Genomic DNA, 14287 nt, shown 5'->3' with positions numbered 1-14287 from the left:
TTTTAGGAATCATCCTAACTTATCCTACAGAAGCAACAATGTTGAAAATCCTCAAGATCAGGTCTATTCGCCGCGACCTCAGCAGGGAAATTTCGCACAGGACTTCCAAAACAATGGGACAGGCTTTGGAGGATTGAATTTCCAGCAGAAACCTCAAGGGAACAACTTCTCACAAGGTTATCAAGCACCTCCACCACAATCTACTGCCCCACAAGAAAGTAAATTGGAACAGATGATGCATGCATTGATGGAAAATCAAAAGAAAAATGCAATTGAGGTGAATGTCAAGATCGATAACATGTATTCAAAGCTGAATGGAAGAATAGAAACGTTAAACACTCACATGCGAGTGTTAGAGAAGGCACCTTCAGGAACACTTCCAGGGAAAAATGAGGCTAATCCAAAAGAATTCTTGAATGTCATCACCATTCGAAGCGGCAAGGAACTGAGAGAACCGCAACAAAAAGAAGGGACTGATAGATCCACTAACAAGACTAGCCGATCCACGATACAGGAACAGAAAAGTAACTCCGATGAGGTTCCTAACGCAGCTACGAACAACATTGTAATCTCTAGTACAGAAACTGCAGAAGGAGAACAACCCTGCAAACCCCAGCCGCAATATGTACCCAAGCTTCCTTTTCCCACACGTCGCAAATCTAAGATACAAGAGCGGGAGTACGCAAAGCTGAAATCAGTGGTAGGAGAGCTTCAGGTCAGAATCCCTTTCATTGAGGCAGTCCGGATGGTTCCATCTCTTAAGAAGTATATGAAGGAGATCCTCACTGATAGGCTCAGCTTGGAGAAGGGAGTTATGTATCTCACGCAAGAATGCAGTTCATTGCTTCAAAACCGAATGCCAGAAAAATGTGGAGATCCAGGACCATTTATGCTGCCTTACACAATAGGAGATCTCAAGTTCAATCATTGCTTCTAGGACTTAGAGGCAAGCGTAAGTCTGATGCTACTTAGCGTTGCAACGCGACTTGGACTATACTCCTTCAAGCCTACCCAAGTCACCTTAGTCCTAGCTGATCGCTCTACCCGACGTCCAAAAGAGATGCTGGAGAACCTACCAGTGCAAATTGGTAACTGCTACATACCCACTGATTTCAATGTTTTGAAACTTGACGAAGAATCTCAAGAACCCATTCTGCTAAGGAGACCGTTCCTGGCCATTGTTTGTGCAGTGATAAACGTCTGAGAGGGCAAAATTGATTTGCACATGGATGATTTGGTCTTGAGATTCAACTTGGAGAAAGTAGCCAAGAAACCCACCATCGATGGCCAAACCTTCTCGATTAACACAATAGAAGAAATAATGGATTAAATCTATGAAGAATATGTTTGAATGATCATCTAGTTGTGGCTTTGACTAAGGAGGAACCTGAGTTAGGGTACTTGTCTGAGGAGACCATGAAGATGGCAGAAACGCTTAACGCTGCAGTAAATTTGGAACACGAAGTCTTTTTTGTCAATTTGCAAACTGGGCTGACAGATCCTGACATCGGATTTACCGATCCGAATCTTTATGAGGAACTCACGAATAAACGCAGTGGAACGACCATTCCTGTTTTTGGATCGGTCGATCTTGAATCCTGCTTTGAGATCAAAGAAACCCAGGAGGACTGGAGCGAACTCAAGGCTCCAAAATTGGATTTAAAACCACTCCCAGAAGGGCTCAGGTATGCTTATCTTCGACCAAATTCCACATATCCAGTAACTATTAACTCGTACCTGAATAATATTGAAACCGCACTTTTGCTCTCTGAGTTGAGAAAATATAGGAAGACTTTGGGATATTCCTTAGATGACATTTCAGGTATTTCACCGGAGTTATGCTCTCACCGCATCCACCTTGAAGATCCTTCAAAATCTTCTATAGAACACCAGCGAAGGCTAAACCCAAACCTCAAGGAAGTGCTGAAAAACGAGATCCTTAAATTGTTGGGAGCCGGAGTTATTTTCCCGATCTCCGATAGCACCTGGGTGAGTCCGGTCCATGTGGCATCAAAGAAAGGAGGGGTGACAGTAGTTGCGAATGAAAAGAATGAGTTGATCCCCACCAGAACAGTCACAGGACATCGAATGTGCATCGTTACCGCAAGCTCAATGCAGCCACCAGAAAAGATCATTTTCTCCTTCCATTCATCGACCAAATGCTTGAGCGCCTAGCCAATCACCCTTATTACTGCTTTCTGGATGGTTACTCTGGCTTTTTCCAAATCCTGATACACCCGGTTGATTAGGAGAAAACAACTTTCACATGCCCTTACGGCACCTTCGCTTATCGGCGGATGCCTTTTGGGTTATACAATGCCCCAGCTACCTTCCAACATTGCATGATGTCCATCTTTTCTGACTTGATAGAGGATATCATGGAGGTATTTATGGATGATTTTTCGGTTTATGGCTCATTTTTCTCTTCGAGTTTGTCTAATCTGTGCAAGGTTCTTCAACGTTGTGTGGAAAAACACCTTGTTCTGAATTGGGAAAAATGCCATTTTATGGTCACCAATGGGATTGTCCTTGGTCATCGAATTTCAGAGAAGGGGATAGAGGTTGACAAGGCTAAGATTGAGGTGATGTCCAGTCTGCAGCCGCCTAAAACAGTGAAAGATATACGCAGCTTCCTCGGTCATGCTGGCTTTTATCCACGGTTCATAAAGGGTTTCTCCAAAATAGCTAGACCGCTCAACCAGCTGTTATGCAAGGACATCTCCTTTGAGTTTAATGCAGAGTGTTTGGAAGCTTTCCTTACAATCAAGCAGGTACTGAGATCAGCTCCTATAGTTCAACCACCCGATTGAATCCTATCCTTTGAAGTTATGTGCGACGCAAGTGATTTTGCTGTTGGAGCGGTTTTGGGACAGCGCAAGGATAGTAAGTTACATGTTGTCTACTATGCCAGCAGGACACTCGATGGAGCACAAACCAAATATTCCACGACAGAGAAAGAATTGCTCGCCATAGTTTTTGCGTTTGAGATTTTCAGATACTACCTGGTTGGCTAAATTGAGGCTATTGAGATGGATCCTACTCCTGCAAGAATTTGAACTTGAGATAAAGGACAAGAAGGGAGTGGAGAATGGAGTGGCAGATCATCTTTCTAGGCTGAAAATCGATGTTGAGATTCCTATCGATGATCAGCTTCCTGAGGAGAATGTGTATGTAGTCACGGCATATGAGGAATGTTTTAAGGACAAAGCCGACACTAAGGTCCTCCAACAAATCGGTGATCACTCCCCATGGTATGCTGACTTCGCAAACTATTTGTGTGGTGCAGAGGAGCCTCCGAATTTAACTGGATATACCAAGAAGAAGTTTTTGCGGGATGTGCAACGTTACTTCTGGGATGAACAATACCTTTACAAACATTATGCCGATGGCCTTTACAGAAGATGTGTCCCAAAATCATAAATTCCAGGGATACTTTTTCACTATCATGGATCCAACTACACGGGCCACTTCGATATGTTTAAAACTGCGACCAAGGTACTTCAAGCAGGCATCTGGTGGCCTACTCTGCTCCGTGATGCACACGATTTTGTCTCCCGATGTGATGCTTGCCAGCGACGTGGGAACATAAGCAAAAGGAATGAGATGCCACATAATTTTTTCTTGGAAATCGAAGTGTTTGAATGTTGGGGAATCGATTTCATGGGACCCTTTCCACCCTCCTACGACAATGTTTATATACTTGTGGCAGTAGATTACGTCTCCAAATGGGTCGAAGCATTGGCAAGCCCCACCAATCACTACAAGAAAACAAGGCGATAACTGACGGAATTACTGACGGCGCTAATCCGTCAGTAATTACCGACGGCTTACCGATGAATATCTAACAAAAGATTAGTTTGTCGGTTGTTCATCAGAAAATTACTGACAGAAAAAATCCGTCGGTAATCCGTTAGTTTTTCTGACGGATTACTGACGGATATATAATTTTCTTGGTGATTTTTGATCTGTCGGTAATCCGTAAGAAATAACCGACGGAAAACTGACGGATATTAACATTTGTCGGGTGTGTCAAAATTTGGTCTGTTTTTTTTTAACCGTCGGTAATCTGTCAGAAATAACCGACGGATAACTGACGGTTTATATGTGAATAGTGTAAAATTTTCCTAACTTAGCTCCATAATGCATTTTTTTATATGCAATGTATAAAAGATGAGTTTTCAATGCCTAACTACTCTTCTTTAATACAAGTGTACACATCGAAAAGCTCTCTGCCCCGATTATCGAGAACCTCCGCCTAGCTTCCATCTCCGGCACCGTCAAAGCTTCTGCTTGCCGGCGTCGGGACTCTTTCCTCCTTTTCATGGCTTGCTTCCTAAAGATCTCTCTTTTAATTTCGATTTGGCCACTTACTCAATCTTTTCAATTTCTCCCCGGTAAACCTCGTATCAATGGTGGCTTCTCTGGTAAATCTGAAAGGCTTTTCCCAGCGAAACCCCTCTCATCTCAACCGTTGATAGCCCTATCTCTGTCGCACCTAAACCTAGAGAAACCTCCTTTGTCCAGCGGTTCTTCAACGCTCAAATCTGAGGCGCGTCTCTCCGATTCCTCCAGATCTACAGATGTTGGATCTCCTTTGTCTCCTCTTGCAGACCTCCCTCTCCGGATCTCATCGCCGTTATTGACCTCCACACCTCCCCCTCGATTCCAGCATGTTCCCTCGAGTTTTAGCTGTACGCTCTCGGGAGTTCTACCGTCAAAACGGCTCAATCCGGGCTTTGCTCCGGTGATGACATCGGGAATGAGCGGCGACGGCGCAACCCCAACGTCCATTGGTGCTCCTCGACTGGACCCTCTTGTTCGCCAAATGGGCTTCGGCCCACTTATTTTCACATCGAGGCCCTGTGATCCAAACCTATTTCTTTCAAAAGTCTAGGTTCGTTCTAAATATTTCATTGTTCTCCCGTAACATACATTTGTGTCGATACATGGAACCATTTGTCCGAAGACTACATTTGGAACATAATCAATCAGTGTTGCTAGGGGGGTACAATTCTTTTTTGAAAACCTTGCCATTAGAATCACCCAAGGGTACTACTCATATTTATCACTGTTTGAAGAAGTCCGACATTATGACCCCGTCTCTAAGGAGCGGTGGTTACCGAAACTTCTCCAACCTATCCTCCTCTCCGTGTTATATTATCCCCGAGTCCTTTCAAAAGTGTTGTTGTATCTTATATCTGGGATCCCAAAGCTTGAGGAAGAACGGCATTATGATCTCCTACCAATGGCGTGGAGATTACCGTACTTTCCTCAACCCTCTCCTATCATCTCCCTTGCTTCCCGAGCCATGTCAAAAACAAACCATCAAAAGCCGGAGGCTTATTCCCACAGCCCAAAGCTTGATGAGTTACGACATTATGATCCCATCTCTAAAGCTGAATCCACCCTCCCCTCTGCTAATGAGCAGACCTCTCCATTGAGCCTCTTGGCCATGGAACCCTTCTCAACGTCCCAATGTCTATTGATAAGGACAATTCTCCATGTCCACGTCTTGTCCGTGAATATGGCTTCGACTTCCCTTGGAATCGCTTGTGATTTGGTTGTTCACCGCCCTTGTCTCCGATATATCTTGGAATTGTTGTCGAACTACCTATCTTTTTTATCGTCTTATGCTTATGGTTGTAACTTTCTTAAATTTGGTCTTGTATTGGAAGAAACTCTAAGCTTTGTAAGCTATTATCCGAATGAATGAATGAAACAAGACTTTTGAACAAAAAAAACACGACTCTTCTTTTAAACAACATTCTTCAAAAGTTGTGGTTTTATAGAAAAATAGGTTGTTTACTTAAAGTACTTATGGTGTGGTATTACATATTATGGGTAAGTATTTGCCATATGGCTTTAAAATTATTTTTTTCTATAATTTAATCATATAGATGTTTATTCTGGGATGTTACTTCTGGCATTAACCGTACCTTTACAAACATTGTGCCGATGGCCTTTACAGAAGATGTGTCCCAGAATTATAAATTCCAGGGATACTTTTTCACTGTCATGGATCCAACTACGCGGGCCACTTCGCTATGTTCAAAACTGCGACCAAGGTACTTCAAGCAGGCCTCTGGTGGCCTACTCTATTCCGTGATGCACACGATTTTGTCTCCCGATGTGATGGTTGCCAGCGACGTGGGAACATAAGCAAAAGGAATGAGATGCCACAGAATTTTATCTTGGAGATCGAAGTGTTTGACTGTTGGGGAATCGATTTCATGGGATCCTTTCCACCTTCCTACGACAATCTTTACATACTTGTGGCAGTAGATTACTTCTCAAAATGGGTCAAAGCATTGGCAAGCCCAACCAATATAATGATTCGAAGGTTGTTCTTAAGATGTTCAAGCATATAATTTTCCCACGGTTTGGTGTTCCGCGGGTGGTAATAAGCGATGGTGGAACTCACTTTATCAATAAACTTTTCAAGAATCTGCTAAGGAAGCATGGAGTAACACACAAGGTCGCTACACCATGTCATCCTCAAACTAGTGGGCAAGTTGAGATCTCAAACCGTGAAATTAAAAACATCTTGGAGAAGACAGTGAACTCAACAAGGTAAGATTGGTCTGCTAAACTCGATGATGCTTTATGGGCCTACCGGACCGCTTATAAGACACCTATTGGCACCACACCATTCAAGTTGGTCTATGGGAAATCCTGCCATCTACCTGTCGAGTTCGAGTACAATTCACTTTGGGAAACAAAACAGATGAACGTCAATGTGAAGACCGTGGCCGAACGACGCCTGATTCAGCTGAATGAACTTGATGAGATCTGTATGAATGTCTATGAAAGCACCAAAATCTACAAGGAGTGCACTAAGATGATGCATGACAAGAAAATTTTTCCTAAGAATTTGGCTGCTAATGACTTGGTTCTGCTCTTCAACTCTCAATTGAAAATCTTTCTTGGCAAGTTACGTTCTCGTTGGTCAGGACCTTTCCGGATCAAGGAGGTTATACCCTATGGAGCCATCGTTCTCTGGAACCATGATGGTAAGGAGTTTACCGTTAACGGTCAATGCCTAAAGCCATATCTTGCTCATCATGGTCTCACTGAGGAATCTACCATCCCTCTGATGGATCCCCACGCTGCCTAAAAAGCATGAACAGTCAGGCTCGCGACTTTGAACAAGGGCTCATGGGAGGCAACCCAATGGGGTTAGTTCTGTTTTTTTTCCCCTATCTTTTCATATTTTTCCTTCGGATCTTGTTTTTGTTTTGTTTTGTTTTCATTTAGGAGTTCCACGCTGGTCATGTCGGTATTGAACTTTCATGAGACAGGTTCGAAACGCAGAAGATGCAAATTCTTTTTAAAGAATGTCACTCGGCTATTTCAGGATCGGTCAATCTATCTTTGGATCAGTCGATCCCCCGTTCCAGCTAGAATCGAAGTCGAGCAAGGTAATTTTTTCTTTTTTCCATTCTTGTGTTCAATTCTCGGCGATTTCCAGAAAATGCCTAAAAGACACCACAGTGGTAAGGAACTTGCAACTCCTACCGACGAGCAAGCAACCCGAGTTTGGAATGATGAGGATGCTAGGAGTTACAAATTGTTGGGTCAGTGTAAGATGAAGCCGACTTGGTTTTCTGACCGAGAGCTTTTTGGGAGTTTGGCCATGCTTGTAGATTTTGATGAGTTGGTCAAAAACATGGGGTTTGGTTCTTTTGCTGAGAAGGCATGGGATTTACATGAGCAGCTTGCAAGAGAATTTCTGGCCACTGTGAGGATCGATTTGCTTTCCGGTCCTGATTCGTTAGCTGAGCAATGTTCGATCAGTTTCTTTTTGTGCAAGAAGCATTACACCATCTCCATGTTCGACCTTTGTGACATTTTTCGTTTCCCTCGAAACAAGCAATGCAAGATGGACAAGCTTGACAGTAGGACATATGTTTGGAAACTAATTGGAGCTGGGAACTATGTTTCCTGCGGGGCCAGGCAATCCCACATTCACAATCTAGTCCTTCGGATCACTGCTAAATTCCTTAGAAACACCATTTATGCTAGGGCTGAAACTACCACATTGCAACTACATGAGTTGTGGATGTTCTTTCACGGGAGTTCGAGCAAGTCCGACAAGACATGGCCAAAGCTAAGAATAAGAGGGTACTCATCGGTAGCTTGGTGACTCCTATCATCGAGTATTGTGGCATTTTCATGCCATCACCCACTTCTGCTAAGAAGATGCGGCTCCTTGACCTCAAATATCTGTCCACCAGTGAGATTCATGTGCGTTAAAATTTTGTCTACCGATTTCAGGACAAAGCTGGTAAGTGTCGATACATGAGGATCCCTATGCCATCCTGCACCTCACTTTGCTAGACATAGAACATTGCCTTTGAGTCTCCTGAATTAGCATTATGTGACCTTGACGAGGTGGTTTGGATGGAGGAGAGTGGATATGCTTCCCGCAAGCCCACACGTCACACACATCAGGCCGCTGCCTCAGAGTCCTCACAATTGTCTTGTTCACTTCCGCCATTTCCGACCTTTGATGTGAGCCAGTTTGTTGCTACACCGCCTCTCCAGGAACCTCAGTCTGAATTTGAGAGGTGGATCTACGATACTCAGAGGACTAATAATATGTTGCTCACTCGACTGGCTACTTGGCCTCGGGGACTTACACCATCTTGTTTTGCACCGCCACCATCGGATCCTACTGCTGCCAATGATGCCGATAACTCCGCCACTGAGAGTCTGCACTCTGATCATTATGCGACTTCCTCACCTTCACGCTAGACTGCTGATTCACCACGGGTTACTTTTTCACACTTTCTAGGATTTATTTTGCTTTTTTCCCTTTTGTTGTCGGAGGTCCCTTTTTCTTGGCTTTGATTTCACACCGGGACGGTGTGAAGTAAGTCCGGGGGAGGGGTGTCTCCAAGTTACTAATGTCGTTATCTTTGGTTGTTTTCTTTGATTTCCCTTTTAATTGAGTCATTTTATCGAGTCTAAAAAAATATATATATTGGGAAACTATGATCATTTCTAGGAATCTTTTGCTTTGAGCTAACACTCTTATGTTTTCTTTAGTACTTTTGATTTTTGAATAAAGCTTGGAATGAACATGAGCAGTCTCAACACGCCCCAAAAGACCCTCACCAAGGAGAACATTAAGCTGATCCCATGTTGTCTCTAGTTTTGAAAGGACTTAACTGGATTTAACTTCTTGCCTTGGGACTTGGTATACATCGAACAAGACTCCTCCCTTCAAGCCTTACAAGACATGCAACTCCTCACAAAGTATGCTCCCCCTCTATCTTCCCTTCAATACTCAATAAAAAAGGAAAAGAAAAGAAGAAGAAGAGGATATAGGTAATAAAAGAAGTGAACCGAGGGTTGTGCGTAAACCCGTGCATCCTTCGGAATTCATGGAAACCTATCCACAAGAAAAGAGCAAAGGATTGATAAAAAAAATACAATGATACCCTAGAAAATTAGGGAGAAAGCAATCCTTTGGAAGTGAGAAAATGGAGAGGAAAGGGAGCATATGAAGGAAATTTTGAGCATTAAAAGGTTTAAGGAGTCAATAAGTTCAGTGATCTATATTCCCTCGGCGAGACCACACATTTTCGTTAATCTGATTTAGAGAGACAACAATGGGTATGCTAAAGGTTCTTTAAGGTTGTGGAGTTCAGAGTAGGGAGTCTTGATCCTAATCATGGGCAGAGTACAAAAAGTAGTTCTTAATTTGATTTGATGAAGAGTGCAAAGAAGAGGTTCCCAAGAATATGTGAGTTCCCACTTTCAAACATTTTCTCTATTCCTGAGTTTTTGTCTCTTCTTGCTTGAGGACAAGCAAAGATTTAAGTCCGGGGGAATTGATGTGTCTGCATTTTATAGGATTTTAACCTTAGTTTCTACACTTGTTTTGAGTCTTTTATTAGGTCAAAGTGTGTTTTTAAAGCCCTTTTAGTCTTTTGTGAGTCTGTACAGGTTCTAGGCTACTTTGGAAGGAAACTGAGTGTTTTGGGGATGAAAGCATGTATTTGGAGCTAAATTGGTTGAAGACCATCAGACAAGCTAGCAATTGGAGCAAACGCAGAAAAGCATCTGAGATCGGCTGATCCTCATTCGGGATCGACCGACCCCGTACCCGAAGCAACTTTTCCTTTTTCGTTTTTAAACCGACTTTTAGGGTTTTATTTTACTATTTAAGCACGAGGCTCGACCTCTAGAAAAACAACTTTTTTCTACGCAGCTTTTGAGTACTTGTAAGCTTTGGGAGAAGATTTCTTATCCTCTCTAACCTTTTGGAGAAGATTTCTGAACCCTTTTAATTCTCTTTGCAATTCAATCATGTTTTCTTCATCCTTGATTTGCTGTTCTTTTGCTTCCATGTCTGAGTAATTTTACTATTGGGTTTCGGGTTTCGAAAAGGGGTTTATGATTCTCTAAACTTAAGTCTGTTAGATTTGGGATTGATCTTATAGTTCTTCATCTATTGTTGTTCTTAATACTTAAGCTAGATTGATCACCTAGATTAAGATCTTAGGTTTAATTCATCTAGGCACCAAAAGTGTTGTTGAGATACTTGAAAGAATTTAAGTAAGCAAGGTGGACCTTAACCAACGGAAGTTGAAGTTGAGGCACCTTGTGAACAAATCAAACTTGAACTTTAATGCTTGCTTGTTTAGCTAGATTCAAACGGAAGTTTAGGGTCTAGTTATTTCTTTGCATAGTTAGCTAACGCTGCGGAAGTAGATTAGTTTTTTAATTGTGATTTGAGTTCAAGAACGGTGTCTAATGCTTTCCAGTCTATCATCTAAATTTGTGGGTGTATCCCCTAACTGATTCCCTACACCCAATATATTTCTTTGAATTCAAAACCCTTACTTTATTTTCTGTTTTTAATTTGTTACTTGAAATACAAACTTTCTCTTTGCCTTAGCTAAATTCAAATCTATACAATTTCATAGTGCATCGCTTGGTCTTTGTGGATACGATCCTGAAATGTTACAACGATACCACTAGATTGTGGTGGAGTACACATTGGGTTTTAGTTGACCTCTGATCAAGTGGTGATTGGAATGCTGAGAATATCAGATGCCATGGGAGCTAAATCACCATATCGATGTTGATTATCTTTCCAAAAACTTAACACTTCCATGTCTGTAAAAGTATTCATCTCTAGTCTATCTTCATCCAAATATATTTCCAAATTTGATTTGGGGTTTCCTGAACTAGACATGAGGCCACTTTCATGATCAAACAGATCCTATGATATGAAAGACAAACAAATCAGTTACAAAGATGTTAGAGAGAAGCTTAGAAAGACATAGAAAGATACTTACATCATTCAAATCATCCTCAAGTGGTGATTCAGAGAGAAGCTCATATGGAGTAGGTGTTGTAAAACTTGGTACAGAACCAGATTGAGTATTATATTCTTCATACAGCAGAACCAGATTCTTCCTAACAATTTCAACTTTTTCCTTGGAAGTGTTTGAATCGACCTTGTCATAAGCTGACTCAAGTATTTGCAACTTTAATCTCGGATCCAATGCTGCTCCCATAGAAAGAATGATATTATAATGATTCCAATACTTTGCAAACTTCTTTCGCATCATTTGAGCCATTTCTCTCACATAAACATCATCACAAATAGAATTTTTCTTCAGCAACAACACAATTTTCCACACTTGAATGAAATAAACATTGGCTGTTGGATACTTCACTCTTGAAAAGTATGTGGTGATGGTATGAAATGGTTCAACATGTCACATATTTTTCTCACCTCGATCCCATTCTTCCTATGATGGTAATGAATTGTAATCTCTCTCGTACAATTCAAAATACCAAACGCTTTTCTGAATTTAAAGCTCTAGCCAACATCTCATATGTTGAGTTCCAACGAGTTGCAACATCCAAAGATAATCCAGCTCCACCTTAGATTCCTAAGCTCTCAGCGCATGTTGCAAATGATTCTTTCCTCGACTCATATCCTTTTACAAATTTCACACTATTTCGAATATTCTCTCAAAGACTACTGGCTACATCCAACCCTGCTTTAACTCTCAAATTCAGAATATGCGCTGAACATCTCACATGCAAAAACTTTCCATCACACAACAGCCCATTACCAAAACGATGCTTAATAATCTTCAGCATATTATCATTGACTTTAGCATTATCTAGAATGATAGAAATAACATTCTTTTCTAAACCCCACATCTTTAAGCAATCATAAATTTTCTTAGCAATTTCTTCACTATTGTGTGGAAGTTTGAAATGACAAAAAGTCAAAATCTTATTGATTAATAGTGAGAGTGTATTGACCCGCTGATGGATCTGTTTTACTTTTCCAACTGGTGAAACGTGTGTCCAGAGCCATGCCTATCCTTATAGAAAAAGGCAAGTGCCTAAGGCTAGTTCACACTAAATATAACAAATTTCTAGGCCATATTTTATAGAAACTATCTTAATATTCCACACTATTTTACCTTTTTAGTGGTCAATATAAGGCTTTTTATTTTCAATGCTTTTTAAAGTTTTGTTTTTCAAATTTTCAGCTTAGATACATATTTTCTGTTTTTTTCTTATACCAAAAAAAAAAAAAATACCCCCAATCTTCAATATTGCTTTGCACTTCTACATCCTTGAGCACTGATGCGTCTTCACGTTTCAAACCTTATCTTAGCTCCGGGCAGTCACGTATTTGACGGGTTGTCGAAGCTCTGCCAGAATACATTTCTAAAGGAATCTCTGAGTACAAGATTCCCATTTTCGAGAAGAATTGCATAAACTTGGGTGCTTCTTCTTCTGGTTCCATTGTAAGGAAGGCCGGTGGACCAAAATGATCTAGTCCCTGTAATTATCACACAAAACTAAATTATGGTTTGATATCTTCAAAACAAATAGAGAATTTATACTATCTTCAAAACGAGATACTTTTATAGGTGACCAAATTTATAAGGTAGTTTTTATACAACATCTTATATAATAAAGTAAGGTTTCCACAAAATCCAATATATGAGAAGCTGATATTTGTTTCAGTTTTATATTCTTTTGACATGTTCCATTTTATTAAATTTTAATATATAAATTTTATTAGTTTCACTAAGGATCTATTTTGAGACACATAAAACAATTGTACAGTAGAAAATACTAATCCAATTTCATATTTCTTAATCTTTTATTTTTATTAATAGCTAGAGTATTATATGATATATTAGATGTTTGAAAGGAAGATGAATAACCACGTGAAACTTGAAAACTTGTATTTAAATTTTATATGAAAATTTAATGAACTAATAAAATGCTAACGTCGCAATAAAAAGATGGTATGACATCTAAAAGTCTATTTTATTTGTTATAAAAACACATCTGTAAAAATATTTTATTTATGTTTTGTTTTTATTTTACATATGTTTTTCTTATATTTTACATATCTTTTTCTTATATTTTACATATATTTTGCTTATTTTTTTTAGTTAATTTATTTTTTTCATATTATAAATACATGTCAGATGTTACATAAATGCAAAATCTTATCAGTGAAATTAGTGAGAAAATATATAATTATATGTAATATGTGTTCAGTTTTACGATGTTAGAAACCGTTTGAGAATTTTCTCAAAAATTGTGGTATTAATTAGATACTAAATACTAATTATAGTATCTAATTATAAGAGAGAGAAATAAAGAGTGTTTAGGGTTTCCATATCCGTAGAGAAAAAAGAAAATTATTATACCCACTTAACCAAAAAACAAAAAAAAAAAGAAGAGAGAAATAAAGAGTGTTTAGGGTTTTGTTATATAAAGAAGAAGAAGTTTGGCGCAATGTATATAGTAGAAACTAGAAACACTCTCATCTCTTCATAAAACAAAGAAACGTATACGTATTATATGTTTAATCCTTGATTCCTGATTGACTGCTGTTTGGTAGAGAAATATTTGTTGAACGAGAAAGTTAAATATTTTGAATGTTTAGACTTCTAGTCTATATCCAGTATATTCTTGAACCCTAATCCTGATTGACTTCTAGTCTATATCCAGTATATTAGATCTTTCGAGACGGGAGGTAGAAATTGTTTTAGGACTCTCTAGTTCATTTAGTGTCTTCACTCTTGAATCTTGGAGCTTTTGACTAGGGTAAAACTTCCCTCAAAGCAAGAGTCGTACCCGTTTAGTACTCTTTTCTAGTTGGTTTGGTCTTTTAACCTTCTACAGTTCCTGTTTCGCGATTAGGGTTCTTCTTCAGATCTACTTTATTCTGCGAAAAGTGAGAATTAGAGTTCTTCAAGTTCTGGTTGATTGTTTTACCTGTAAG

Source organism: Camelina sativa, chromosome 6 (genome assembly GCF_030686135.1).
Source record: "Camelina sativa cultivar CO46 ecotype springtype chromosome 6, ASM3068613v1".
Lineage (NCBI taxonomy): Eukaryota > Viridiplantae > Streptophyta > Magnoliopsida > Brassicales > Brassicaceae > Camelina > Camelina sativa.
This window is presented reverse-complemented; position numbering follows the sequence as displayed.